General features: G+C 40.0%; 1 pseudogene; it reads right to left on the bottom strand.

Annotated features, from left to right (window-relative positions):
* Window positions 1-827: 827 nt before the first annotated feature.
* LOC119525137 lies at window positions 828-14,115 on the bottom strand (annotated as a pseudogene).
* Between the last annotated feature and the right edge of the window lie 1,195 nt (window positions 14,116-15,310).

Raw genomic sequence — 15,310 nt, 5'->3', positions numbered from 1 at the left:
CCTTCAATGGAGGATGGCCAATGGCATCTGGAAAACCTCTGTTAGCTGGGAAGGCAAGTGGCCAGCATCTGCTCCAAGTTACGGTTTCAAAATGGCTCTCTCCAAGGACATTCCTCTCTAGGATGCAGCTCCTCTTCAAAATGTCACTCTTAGTTGCTCTTGGGGCATTTCTCCTCTCTTAGCTTCTCCGGTGCAAAAGTCTGCTTTCAAAGGCCATCTCCAAAATGTCTCTGTAAGCTGAAGCTCCTTTCTCAGTTCCCTCTTCAAAGTGTCCCTCTTGGCTGTAGCAAGCTTGCCCCTCTGTCTGAGCTTATACAATGCTCCAGTAATTTAATTCAGACCCACCCTGAATGGGTGGGGCAACACCTCCATGGAAATTATCCAACCAAAGGTCTTGTCCACAGTGACTGAATCACATCTCCATGGAAACACCCAAAGGATTCCAAAATCTAATCAACACTAATACGTCTGCCCACACAAGATTGCATCAAAGATAATGGCATTTTGGGGGACATAATACATCAAACAGGCACAGGTGGTATGTCATTGTGGGGCTTTTTGAATATTATAATTGCTTTACTGGTATCATTTAAAGATTATTCTGCTCAGCCAACCTGGAAAATTCTTTTTATTTTCTCAGATTGTCTTTTACAGTAAATAAAATATATTTCCAACATTTTGCAGATATTTAATAAATTGGGAAAAGACACAACACTGCAGTTAGTTTGAAAAACTACTCATAAAATAGAGCAAGTGAATTCCACCCAGGAAAGACATTAATGGGACTGTATTTCCAATCCATTTACTTTTTAAACCTATAAACACTTTCATTCAAGCCACTTTTTCTTTGGGCATACATTTAGAGAAACTTTTGGAAATGAATTAAAAGCTTTTAACTTCTTTAATCTATTTGCAAACCATTGAGAATGGTGAGAAATAGTCAAATAACTAGTAGGCTTACCCCTGGAAACAAACTTAGGAGCCTCTTCCCAACTTCCAGTGTTTTTCAGACATAACAAAATATGCATCATTTGGTCTAAGGTGAGATTTTTGGCATTGGTTTCCCATTGTAAATATTTGTCTAATGGAAGGCATTTTGTTGCCAGCTTCAGCCGTTTTTATTGGCTAGAGATATGCCTGACTGTATGTTCTTATCAACAAAGGACCCAATTAAATAAAACTTGTCATTCTTAAAAGTGGTCATAACATTGAGAGAATCTGTAGTTAAGTAGATAATATTGTCCCTTCAAAATAAATACAGATAAGACTTCTCTGTTGCTTTTAAAAGAAATTTGTCCCTTGTACACAGAAAACTATAAAACATTGCTAAAAGAAATCAAAGACCTGAATAAACAGAAAGACTTTCTGTGTTCATGGATTGGAAAACTAAATGTCATTAAGGTGTCAAGTCTACCCAAATTGATCTACAAATTCAATGCAATACCAATCAAAATTCCAACTGAATACTTTGCAGAAATAGAAAAGCTAATTATCAATTTTATTTTGAAGAGTAATGAGCCTCAAATAGGCAAAATTATATTGTAAAAGAAGAAGGAAGTGTGAGGTATCACATTTCCTGACTTTAAAGCTTATTATAAAGCCACAGTGGTTGAAACAGCATGGTAGTGGCATAAAGATAGACATATTTATCAATGGAATTGAATTGAGAGTTCAGAAATAGACCCTCAGACCTAAGGTCAATGGATTTTTGATAAGGCACCCAAGCCCACCCATCTGGGACACAAAGTCTCTTCAATAAATGGTGCTGGGAGAACCAGATATCCCTAACCAAAAAGAATAAAGGAGTACCCTTTTCTCACACCCTGTTCAAAAACTAACTCAAAATGGATCAAAGACCAAAATATAAGAACCAACACCATAAAACTCCTAGAGACTTAGTTCCCTAGAGCAGCTAGTAAATAGCCAGGAACAACAAGAAAATAGTCTGGAACAACCAGTGAGGGGAAATCCATGACCAGACAACATACTACATCAGTCTGGAATGGGTGGAATGGCTGGGATTGCAGCATAGAACTGTAAGTAAAGCTCCCCAAAGTGTGGAGTGGGTGCCCCTCCCCCAGCGGCATGGCAGGCTGAGTTGCAAAACCTTGCTATGGGAAAAAGAAGCAGTCCCTACTGGGAGCAAGGGAATGTAGCTCAACCAAGCTCCAATTACAATTTTAATTAACAAATTTAGACTACTGAATACAGGTTATGAGCACAGATAAATGTGAAGGAAGAAGGAAAGGAAACTAGAGGTTTATCCTGGCAGAGAAGAGACAGGGCTGATGGGGAAAAAAATACATAATTGAATTAAGAAAGTGGGTTTTGGAGAATGCTGAGATCAGAATACTGGAAAATGGCTGTGCCCCATGAACATTTGAAAATGAATTAAAAGCTTTTAACTTCTTTAATCTATTTGCAAATTCTTGAGAATGCTGAAAATATTCAAACAACCAGTAGGTTTACCCCTGGAAACAAACTTAGGAACCTCTTCCCAACTTCCAGTGTTTTTCATACATAAAAAAATATGTATCATTTGGTGTAAGGTGAGATTTAGACCAGGTAACAATTCTGGTTCTTGCCTGGTGAACTGGAGGGCTGGGGACTGGCTCTGAAAAGGGGACTTCTTGCTTTTTTCCTTTTTTTTTTTTTCTGTCATTCTAAGTAGCTCATTAGAGAAAGCTTCGGGTATTTTCAATTGTCAGCACTGACCCAGACAAAGGTGGAATTAAGATGGTCAAAGGAAAAACTCAAATGTAGGAGACAATTCCCTAAAGGGCTTATTTTCCCTAAGAAAAGAGGGGGGTGGGGCCCAGTTCATGTGACAGCCCTCCCTCAGAGAACTCAGACCCCAGGGCCTGGTGGAAAACAAAAACAGAAACAACCTAAGCTTGGCTTCTGACACCCTCAGCCCCTGGCCAGGACAAGGTCCACTGGGAATTGAACACACTGCACTTATTTACACCAGTGGGGAGCTGAGAACTAACAAGCACCACCTGATGGGCAGGATAGGAAAAGCACAAAGTCTGGAGGCCTCACAGGAAAGTCTGATAACTTGCTAGGTCTCATCCTCAGGGAAACCTAACACTGAATACAGCCTCCTCTTAAGACCTGTGCCCATCTGGTATTAGAAAATCTGATTGGGGTAATCAAGGAAAGCAGATGCCTAGACAAAAAATTACAAATTACACAGGGGAAAACAAAGATATGGCCCAGTCAAAGGAACAAACTTACACTTCAACTGAGATACAGGAATTGAAACAACTAATTACTAATCAAACAAATCTCCTAAATCAATTCAAAAATGAAATCAATGAGTTGAGGAAAGATATGGCAAAAGAGATGACGGATATGAAGTCATTGAGCAAACATAAGAAAGAACTCAACAGTTTGAAAAAACAATCAGCAGAATTTATGGGAATGAAAGGCACAATAGAAGAGATTAAAAACACAATGGAGACATACAACAGCAGATTTGAAGAGGCAGAAGAAAGGATTAATGAACTGGAGGACAAAGCATCTGAAATTCACAAAAGAACAGATAGGGAAAAGAATGGAAATATATGAGCAGGGTTTCAGTGAGCTGAATGGCAACATGAAGTGCATGAATATACATGTCATGGGTGTCCCAGAAGAAGAGAAGTGAGAGGGGACAGAAAGAATAATGGAGAAAATAAACACTGAAAATCTCCCATCTCTTATGAAAGACATAAAATTACAGATCTGAGAAGCACAGCATACCCCAAACAGAATAGATCCAAGTAGATGGACTACAAGACACTTAATAATCAGATTATCAAATGTCAAAGACAAAGAGAAATTCTGAAAGCAGCAAGAGAAAAGTGATCCATCACATACAAAGGAAGCTCAATAAGAATATGTGTGGACTTCTCAGTAGAGGCCATGGAGGTGAGAAGGCAATGGTATGATATATTTAAAATACTGAAAGAGAAAATCTGCCAACCAAGGATTTTATATCCAGCAAAACTGTCCTTCAAAAATGCGGGAGATTTTTAAATATTTTCAGACAAGTGGACACTGAGAGAGTTTGTGAACAAGATACCTGCTCTACAAGAAATACTAAAGGGAGCACTACAAGCAGATAGGAAAAGACAGAAAAGACAGGAGACAGGGGTTTGGAGAAGAGTGTAGAAATGCAGACTATCAGAAAGGGTAAAAATTGAGGAAGAGGGAAAAATAAAAATAAAGTAAGATAGAAATAAAATACAAAAGGCAAAATGGTATACAGTAGACATTATGTTGAGTTGAAATTAGACAGAAACAAAAGGGTAGATACTCTGTGGGCTCACTAATGTGAACTAACTTTGATAAGTGAAATTTGAGAGTTAAAGTTGAGAACACAGTATATCAGATGATAGAAAGAGGTTACAAATTGGGCATTTGATGCTGAGGGAGTACAGAAGGTTCAACAGGATTTATTGTATGGATCCAGAAATGGACAGTACAATATTGTGTGATGGTAGCACAATATTGTAAGCACTCTGAACAAAGATGAGTTTGAGTACAATTGAAATAGGAAGGCTAGGAACATGTATGACACCAAAAGAAAAGATAGAAGATAAAGACTGGGATTGTATAACTTAGTGAAACTTAGAGTGGTTTTTCCAGTTTTGATGTATTAAGTCCCCCAAAACACCATGTTCTTTGATGCAATCTTGTGGGGGCAGATGTGTTAGTGTTAATAGGTTAGAATCCTTTGATTATGTCCATGGAGATGTGACTCAATCAACTGTGGGAGAGATTTTGATTGGATAATTTCCATGGAGGCATTACCCCACCCATTCAGTATGGGTCTGAATTAAATCACTGGAGCCATATGAAACAGTTGACAAACAGAAGGAACTGAGAGCTGCAGCTGAGACAAACATTTTGAAGATGGCCATTGGAAGCTGATATTTTGGTGAATGCCATTTTGAAACACAAACTGGGGGCAAGCAGATGCCAGCCACGTGGCTTCCCAGCTAACAGAGGTTTTCGGGACACCACTGGCCATCCTTCAGTGAAGGTACCCTATTGTTGAGGACTTAGCTTGGACACCATTATGGCCTTAAGACTATAACTTTGTAACCAAATAAACTCCCTTTATAAAGACCAATCAATTTCTGGTGTTTTACAAAATGTTAGCATTAGCAAACCAGAACAGTGGTCAGTGATGGTGATTCAATGTACAAACATAAGGATATTTTTAAATGAGGGAGAGCAAATGAATGTCAACATTGCAAGATGTTGAGAATTGGAAGATATAGGGGGAAAATACAATCAATGCAAAATAGAGTCTATAGTTAATGGTAACATTGAAAGATACTTCCATTAATTGTGGCAAAGGCAATATAACAAAGATAAATGTCTGAGAAAGAGGTATATAAGGGAGTGATATGGGATGCTTGGTGGTGGTGATGTTGTCTGACCTTTTCACTGTATTTTTATTTTTAATTTTCTTCTATTTTTTGTATTTTTTTCTTCATTTTTTTCTCCTTTTCCTTTTTCTTTGGGAAGAGATGGAAATGTCCTCATATAGATTGTGGTGGTGAATGCATAATTATGTGATTATACTGGGAATCATTGTTTACTTAGGGTGGATTCTATGGTGTGTGAATAAAACTGTTCAAAATAAACAGAGGGACGGAGGTGCTGGAGAAAGTGTGGAGAGGGGATGTGCCTATTCCCTGTTGGTAGGCAAGCAGAATGGCACAGCCCAAATGGAGGGCAGTGTGGTGGTTCCACAGGAAGCTAACTACGGGGTTGGCATATGGTCCTACAACCCCATTGTTGGGTGTATACTTGGAAGAACTGAGAGCAGGGACATGACTGGACATTGCACACTAGTGTTTATGGTAGCCATATTCACAATTCACAATGGATGGAGGGGGCCTAAGGGTACATTGACTGATAAATGGAATGGTGAACTGTGGTGTATACACACAATGGAATGCTGAGCAGTGGCAAGAAGAAATGAAGTTGTGAGGTATGCACCTAGGTGAATGGACCTTGAAGACAGTATGTTGAGTGAATAAGCCAGAATTGAAAAGACAAACATTATAACACCTCACTAATACGGACTAACTATAATGTGCAAACCCTAGGGATTGACTCTGAGAGCATGGGTTATCAGGAGAAGGCTTATGGTAAAGATTCCTAGATTGTGGGCTCCTAAAGCAGTCAGAGTTACATCTATTCATGAGTTGTAATGGTTATCCCTGAATTCTGAGATGCTGAGATGTGTGTGTAAAACCTGGTTAGTCTCTGTAACTTCAGGTATCTGTGTGGCACCTGAGACTCAGAGCCAGAGTTCAGCAGCTATGAATTTCAGCATTACCCCATACAGCAGATATTAAAAATGCTTAAAAAGAGATCAGGCTTTTATTAGAGATGTGAACAAATGGACTTGATTAGAACTAAGGTAAGCCAGACTAAAGGGAAAAGGATGATATTGACTCTGTTTTAAAACCTCAACTTGTGTGAGAACAATGGAAGAGATGTTTATTTGGTGCAAAATCTATACTTTCTGTAGCATACTATATAATTTAACTTGTATGGTCAGCTTTTTCAAACACCATAGTTACATGGAAACTTTAATTGGGGGTGAGATCTGGTTGGTTTGTATGGAGTACTGTGAAATCCTGATACATCCCAGAGTAATTTGGGCAGAGAATAAAAAGTATTTGTAAAGCTCCCTTGAAGGCCTGGGAAAAAATGTGGAAACATTAAACTTCCCCACCTGGGGAACTCCTAATATATTTGCAACAGCGTTGGGGAATACCGTTGTAGTAGGCCAAGTCCTCGACCTTGGGGCTTGCCCTTATGAAGCTTGTTACTGCAAAGGAGAGGCTAAGCCTACTTATAATGGTCCCCAGGAGTCACCCCCAGAGAATCTCTTTCATTGCTCAGATGTGGTGTTTCTCTGTAAGCCCACCTGGCAGATAAACTCACTGCCCTCCCCCCCACACACACACATAGGACATGACTCCCAGGGATATAACTCTTCCTGACAATGTGGGGCATGAGTTCCAGGGGTGAGCCTGCAGCTGGCATCATGGGATTGAGAAAGCTTCCCTGACCAAAAGGGGGAAGATGAATGAAACAAAATGAACTTTCAGTGGCTGAGAGATCTCAAATGGAGTCCAGAGGTCATTTTGTAGGTTATTCTTATGCATTATATAGATATCCCTTTTTAGTTTTTAGTGTACTAGAATAGCTAAAAGGAAATACCTGAAACTGTAGAAACAATCTAATATCCTTGATACTTGCATCATATAACTATATAGCTTATACAGTTTGACTGTGTGATTGCGAAAACCTGGTGGCTCACACTCCCTTTATCCTGCATATGGACCAGTGAGTAGGAAAAAAGGGGACAAAATGTAAATGAATAATGGGGGGATATGAGATGTTTCGGCTGTTCTTTTTTACTTTTATTTTTATTTTTATTCTTACTCTTATTTTTTTGCTGTAATAAAAGATTGTGGTGATTAATACACTATGTGATGATACTGTGAATAATTGATTGTACACTTTGGGTGATTATATGGTATGTAAATATATCTCAGTAAAATTGCATTTAAAAAACCTCCTAGAAGAAAATGTAGGGAAACATCTTCAAGATCTAGTGATAGGCCGTCGGTTCTTACACTTTACACCCAAAGCACAAGCAATGAAAGGAAAAATAGATAAATGGGAACTCCTCAAAATTGAATACTTCAATGCTTCAAAGGACTTTGTCAAAAGGATGAAAAAGCAACCTTCTCAATAGGAGATATTATTGTGAAACCACATATCTGATAAGGGTTTGATATCTAGTATATATAAAGAAATCCTACATCTCAACAATAAAAAGACAAGCAACTCAATTTAAAAACGGGCAAAGGACATGAATAGACATTTCTCCACAGAGGGAATACAGATTGCTAAGTGGCACATCAAAAGATACTCAGCTTTACTAGTTATTAGGGAAATTTAAATCAAAACCACAATGAGATATCATCTCACACCTACTAGAATGGCGATTAGGCATACAGGCAACCACAAGTGTTGGAGAGGATGTAGAGAAATTAGAACAATTATTCACTGCTGGTGGGAATGTAAAATGGTACAGCCACTGTGGAGGACAGTTTGGTGGTTCCTCAGGAAGCTAAGTATAGAGTTGCCTATGACCTGGTAATCGCATTACTCGGGATATGCTCACAAGATCTGAAAGTAGAGACGTGAACAGACATTTTCACACCAGTGTTGAAAGCGGCATTCACAATTGCCATAAAACGGAAACAACCCAAGTGTCCATTAAAAGATGAATGGGTAAACAAACTGTTATAAACATATGACGGAATATTATTTAACAGTAAGAACGAATGAAGTCCTGAAGCATGCAACAACATGGATGAACCTTGAGGACATTATGTTAAGTGAAATGTCAGACACAAAAGAACAAATATTTTATGATCTCACTAATATGAACTAATTATAATATGTAAATTCATAGACATAAAATATAGAATATAAGTTACCAGGATATAGATTGAGGCTAAACAATGGGGAGCAGTTGCTTAATATGTGCAGAACATTAAACTAGGGTGAACTAAAACATTTGGAAATGGACAGAGGTGATGGTAGCACGTTACTGTGAGTATAATTAACAGTGCTGAATGGTGTGTGAGTGTGGTAGAAAGAGGAAGTTTAGAGTCATATATGTCACCAGAAGGAAAGTTTAAGGTCAAAACATGGGAATGTATAATACAGTGAATCTTGTGGTGGACAATGTCCGTAATTAACTGTACAAATATTAAAAGGTTCTTTCATGAACTAGAGCAGGTGTATGAGGTTATAAGGAGCTAATAATAGAGGGATATATGGAAAAATGTATCTATTGCAAACTATGGACTATAGTTAACAATAATTTTTTAATACTTGTTCATCAACAGTAACAAATGTATCACACCAACACTGTGGGTCAATAAACTGTGGGGATAAGGAGTATGGGGGGATTAGGATTTTCTTTTTTCTTTTTATTTCTTTTCTGGAGTAAAGAAAATATTCTAAATATGATCATGGGGCTATATGCACAACCATGTTATGATACTGTGAGCCAGTGATTGTATACTTCTGATGGTTTTTATGCTGTGTGAATTCCATGTTATGATACTGTGAGCCAGTGATTGTGAACTTCTGATGGTTTTTATGCTGTGTGAATTCAGTAAAATTCCATTAAGAAAGCAATTTGTCTCATGTCTCTCCATAACTTTTAACTCTCTATAGTAAGCTCTATCTGTTTTAAGATTGCAGAAATAAATACGGAAAGGATCAACATTTCTTCTGTTCCATCCTTCACTTCTAAAATTTGAGAAAGAGTATTCTGAAGTTCTTTCAGTTTCATATAATTATCATAAGCCATGTCAAAAACTAAAGGTTATACAAACTGCATGGCCTGTGTACCCTTCCAGCTCATTGCAATGTCCATATTCCTATCCATAAGTCTAGAAATACAAAGTTTTGCTGTTTCTCTTCCTCAGTGCTTTCTAGTAGCTTGTTCTTTTTTTTTTCTTCATTTACTGCTGCTTTCATTTCCTTTTTAATTTCTGTTTTAGTTTTCTAGGATGCTCAAGAAAATACCATACGACTTCTTATTCAGCTGCCCAGTGAAGCATTTCCTGAGGAGTTCATCAAAGTTGTCGGTTCGTTTCCTGAGGCATTCATCGAAGATCCCAGTTCATTTCCTGAGGAGTTCATCAAAGTTGCTGGTTCATTTCCTGATGAGTTCATTGGACATCTTCCTTGGAGTTGACAGTTTACTGACTGCTCTACAGAATTTGGACTCATGCATACTTACCGTTGTTTGAGTGATCACATCTCCATGGAAACATCCAATCAATAGTCTCCAACCCGATCAACACCTATAGTTTCCTGCCCACAGAAGACTGCATCAAAGATAATGGCATTTTGGGGGACATAATACATTGAAACTGGCACACAAGCTGGCAATTACCCAAGAACTATATGAAACAGTGTTTTCGGGGTCACACATTGGAAACAAGTTTAGAATTGGAGGAAAAGCTGAGATCGCAGCGAACATTGTAAGTTCCCTGGACTGAGGGTCTGGCGCCCCTCCCCACCCAGACCTCACAGACTGTCTTGCTGTCGGCTCCCTGAAAGGGGGGGGGGGACCAAAAAACAGCAATCTGCTGAGGGCAACAAGGGAGGCTCAACCCAGCCTCAACTGCAGAATTAATTAACAAATTAATTAACTAACTTTGGGAGCTGGGGTGCTAAAGAAGGGCTGGGCTCTGAGAAGTTGGGGCACGTAAAAGCGCGCACCCATTCCCAGACTCCAAAAAAGCCATTTTTTTTTCCCCTACATTTTGTCCCTTCTGGCTTCTCACTGATCTGCGGGTGACTGAGCTTGTACCTCGACTTACCAGGCCTGGGCCAGGGGACCTGATATCACCCCCTGGGGAGGGTAGTGGGTACGGGCGTTTAGTGCCCTCTGCAGCCCCCCCGAGCCTGGGAAGCGAGGTCAAGGCAGCTCCCTTTTCCTCACCCAAAATGCCACTGGCAGGGAAGGCTTGCCGGAGGGAACCGCCTTTCTCCCAACCGCCCTTACCCCATTTCCTTATCTTGCCCGCACACTCCCCTGTGCCAAGGCAACTCCTGCCACCACCAGCGCGCATGCATCGTGGCCGGAACAACTCCCGCCCGCTGCAACGGCTCCTGCGTCCTCTCAGAACCAATCCTAGCCCCTCTCCCTTCAGTATTGCCATTTAAGGCTACTTCACCTCCTTTCCAGCCCTGCCCTTCTTACCAGCCTATATAACCTGTGATCACCCCTGAATAAAGCCTCTTTGGCGCATACTCCTACTGGATGAAGAGTGTCTTGTCCTTATCGCCGCCCTCCACACCTTGTACGCCTCCCGCCGAGGACCTGGCCAAGTCCTCCGCCTCGCCCTCGCCTCCGGGAAAGAGCCCCCGCCACCGGTACCCCTTAAGCAGCCCCGAGAGTTGAAGGCTCAGCTACCGGCCGCCACTCCCCCCAGAAGCAGTAACCGCGACCGCACTGATCCCTTATCTTTTTGCATTTCAATAGCCCCCAGCAGGGGTGGAACTGAAGCCATTGGAGAGTAATTATCAGACAATAGCCCAAAACATATCTTTAAATGCTCTATTCTGACACTGACAAAACTTCCAGGCTGGGGAAAGACTTTTAAAAGAGATTCTTTTTTTTTTTTTTCCTTTCCTTTTTTCTTTTTCTTGATTTCTTTTCTACTTTTTTTTTTTTTTTAATCTAAAAGTAATATATGTGGTTATTTTCTATCGGAAAGCCCAGGTTGAGGGACTAGGCTGGGCTAGGGGGGAGACAGAGTGCCCACAGTGTCTTTGTATTCTGTATTCACTACGCAAGGCCTCCACCCCTGTCTTTAATTGGCAACTCAGGCTGACCAAGGAATCTACCTGGAGAGGCCCCAAAGAGGAGAAAGGAGAAGGGAATAGTGCCCCTGAGAGACAACTGGAGTTCTGAGGATTGGGAGAGTGCAGGGAGGTCCAGCTCAACTGGCAGTCCTCCTTCTGGGAATTCAGACCCCAGGGGCTGGAATTCAGATTCTGGCTTCAGTCAGCCACGCCCCTGACAGGATCAGAGTCACCAGGAGAACTAAAGTCTCCATACCTCCTTACACTGGTAGGGGAGCTGCGGGCTGGCCATCGCCACCTGCTGGACAGGAGAGGAAAAGCACCAATTCTAAAGGCCTCATAGGAGGGTCTCATTCTCAGGAAAACTCCATACCCTCCCAATGAGACCTGGGCCTCACTAGACTGGGAAAATCTGACTAGGGTCAACCATATCTGAGGAGACCCACTCACAAAAAGGTTACATAGAGGCAGAGCAAGAAACAGAAAAAACAAGAGGGGAAAAATTCTGATCAACTAAATAGAACCTAAGTTAGAAGTCTAGAATAAGTTGAACTGAATAGCAGAGGCCAGAGAACAAAGCCAACCAACAAGAAAACCAGTAGGTAAAAGACAGAAAACAAGCTCCAAAATAAACTAATCAAGAAAATCAGATGCCTAGACAACTTAAGATAACAAGCCATACCAGGAAACATGAAAACATGGACCAGCCAAAGGAACAAACTAATAGCTCAGCTGAGACACAGGAGTGGAGGCAACTAATGCTAAATAAATTTGATGAAATGAAGGAAGATATAGCAAAAGAGCTGAAGGATATAAAGAAGACACTGGCTGACCATAAAGAAGAATTCATAAACTTAAAAAAACAAATGGCAGAACTCATGGGAATGAAGGCCACAGTGGAGGAGATGAAAAACACAATGGAGGGACACAACAGTAGATTTGAACAGGCAGAAGAAAGGATCAGTGAACTGGAAGACAGGTCATTCGAATTCATACACACAAAAGAACAGATGGTGAAAAAAATGGAAAAATATGAGCAGCGTCTTAGGGAGCTGAGTGACAACATGAAATGCACAAATATACGTGTTATGGGTATCCCAGAAGGAGAAGAGAGGAGAAAGGGGGCAGAAAGAGTAATAGAAGACATATTCACTGAAAATTTCCCAACTCTTATAAAAGACAGAAAATTAGAGATTCAAGAAGTACAACATACCCCGAATAGAATAGTTCCCGATAGACCTACTCCAAGACACTTACTGGTCAGATTGTCCAATGTCAAAGACAAAGAGAGGATTCTGAAAGCAGCAAGAGAAAAGCAATCCATCACATACAAGGGAAGGTCAATAAGACTATGTACAGATTTCTCTGCAGAATCCATGGAGGCAAGAAGACAGTGGCATGATATATTTAAGATACTGAAAGAGAAAAATTGCCAACCAATAATTCTATATCCAGCAAAACTTTCCTTCAAAAATGAGGGAGAGATTAAAACATTTTCAGACAAACAGACAGTGAGAGAGTTTGTGAATAAGAGACTGACACTACAAGAAATACTAAAGGGAGTGCTACAGGCTGATAGGAAAAGACAGGAAAGAGAGAGTTGGAGAAGAGTACATAAATGAAGATTATCAGGAAAGGTAAAAGGAGAGGAAAAAATAAGATATGACATATAAATTCCAAAAAAAAAAATGGTAGTAGAAAGTACTGCCCTTACAGTAATAACACTAAATGTAAATGGATTAAACTCCCCAATAAAAAGACACAGACTGGCAGAAGGGATTAAAAAACAGGACCCATCTATATGCTGTCTACAAGAAAATACCATACAATGGGTTGGCTTAAACAGTGGAAATTTATGCACTTATGGTTTTGAGGCTAAAAGGAAGTCCAGATCAAGGCATCATCAAGACAATGCTTTCTCCCAAAGACTGTGGCATTCTGGGGCTGGCTGCCAGCAATCCTTGGCTCCTCTTTCACATGGCAAGGCACATAACAGTGTCTTCTGGTCTCTCCTTTCTTTTCCAGGTTCAGCTTAGGAACCTCTTGCTTCCTGTGACTTTATATATATCTGAATTTCATTCTGCCTATAAGATTGCTAGCCATAGTATTAAGACCCATCCTTATTGAGGTGGGTCACACCTTAACTGTACTATTCTCATAGAAAGGTCATACTTAAAATGGGTTCACACCCACAGGAATGGATTAAATTTAAAAATATGTTTTTCTGGGGTACATGCAGCTTCAAACCACCACAATTTCCATAGCTTTTTCATTTTTTTCTTAATACGTAAATATTTTAAATAATTTTTGATGATTTAGAAGCACATTTCATCATGGTTTTTAGCTTTTCTTCACTAGTGTGTTCTGGTACTTCTCTGCAAAGCAATCTCCACATCTCGGTTAACTCTCTGGTGGAAGCTAGAGGATCTTCATCTTGGCTGTTTGAGAATGTTGAAACACCCTCTTCTTACACACTAGATTTCATTATAGCTTTCCACCAACCAACTCTGGCTGTTCAGGAGGGAATGTATTCTCCTTATTGGGATAGAAAACAGCCAGTATTTTGGAAGACCTGTATCCCTGAAGAATTGTTGAATATAAATCCCTTCTCTTTCTATGAAGGGTGAATGACACCAAAAACCTTGTGAAAGACCTTAATAAGGCAATGCTAACACTCATTTTGAAGAAAACAAGCATGCAAGAAAATAATTCTCAGTCCATGCTGTACTAGCCATTGACCCACGCTGGTATCCAGCCATGCCAGCACCCAACCTGAAGTCCTGCCCTTTACCTGCTGGTGCTGCCATCTGAGCATGCAATGTGAGCCATTGTCATTGTGGTTTTGGTTGCATTTCCCTGATGGCTAATGATGCTCAGCGTCTTTTCATGTGCTTATTGGTCATTTATATATCGTTTATATATGGCTATATATATATATGTATAATTTATATATGAAGAAATGTCTGTTCCAGTCCTTTACTGATTTTTTAATTGGGGTTGTTTGTCATTTTGTTGTTGACTTGGGCCCTACATTTTTTTGTGTGTGGGACTGGAACTTGGGAAAAGTGAGACCCAAGGGACCTGTGGAGTTGGATCAACCCAACTCCAGAAGTTCTGGAGGAATTATAATCCCAGTGAAATAGAGTCAAGCTTACAGCTGCTGAAGGAAATGAGACTCCATCCAGGCATCTGGGTGACACCTCCTCTGGCTGAAATAAAGAAAAATAAATTGGGGGGAAGATAATTCTTGATTTTAATTTCTTTGGCAACTTAATTGCTACAAGGGAAGTATATTTAAGTATGGGACTTTATCTTCATGGAACTTAGTCCTTACAGGAGTTTCATGTTCAAAGGTGGAATATTTTTATATTGCTGGTGGTGTATTATCTGGACTATGCTACCATGTAATGCTCATTGTATAGCCTCTGTTGAACTAGGTTGGACAATTATAGAAAAATATTATTTGATATGGAGAATAAAATAGTGGGTAAATTTTTGTCCTGCTGTGCAGTTGTGGTTCTGTGAGGATAAATAAAGAATGATGAATGTCAGGTAGATGGATTCACAAAAGGATGAGCACAGCTGTCATGCTATTCTATGGGTCTTCTCTCCCAAAGGGGATGGCTACTATCCTGACCATAATCTTGGCTATTAAACCTGATGGGTTACTTAAGAGAGAATCAAATGCAGAGGAATGTAAGGGGAGAAGAGTTCCCATTCCCCTCTCTTCATACCAGGAAAGTTTCCACACCTTTTCCTACTTTTTTCTTCCCTCTTATTAAACAGGAGGGAACACCAAATTGATAGAAGTGATGGCAAGACATTGCCTGGAATGCATTCACTTATGAGCTAAGGAATGGGGTCACTAGACTAAAGACCAAGCAGCTGGGCA

The sequence above is a fragment of the Choloepus didactylus genome (assembly GCF_015220235.1).
Source record: "Choloepus didactylus isolate mChoDid1 chromosome 24 unlocalized genomic scaffold, mChoDid1.pri SUPER_24_unloc1, whole genome shotgun sequence".
NCBI lineage: Eukaryota > Metazoa > Chordata > Mammalia > Pilosa > Megalonychidae > Choloepus > Choloepus didactylus.
The sequence above is the reverse complement of the archived record's forward strand: the minus strand, read 5'-3'. Positions and strand labels throughout refer to the sequence as shown.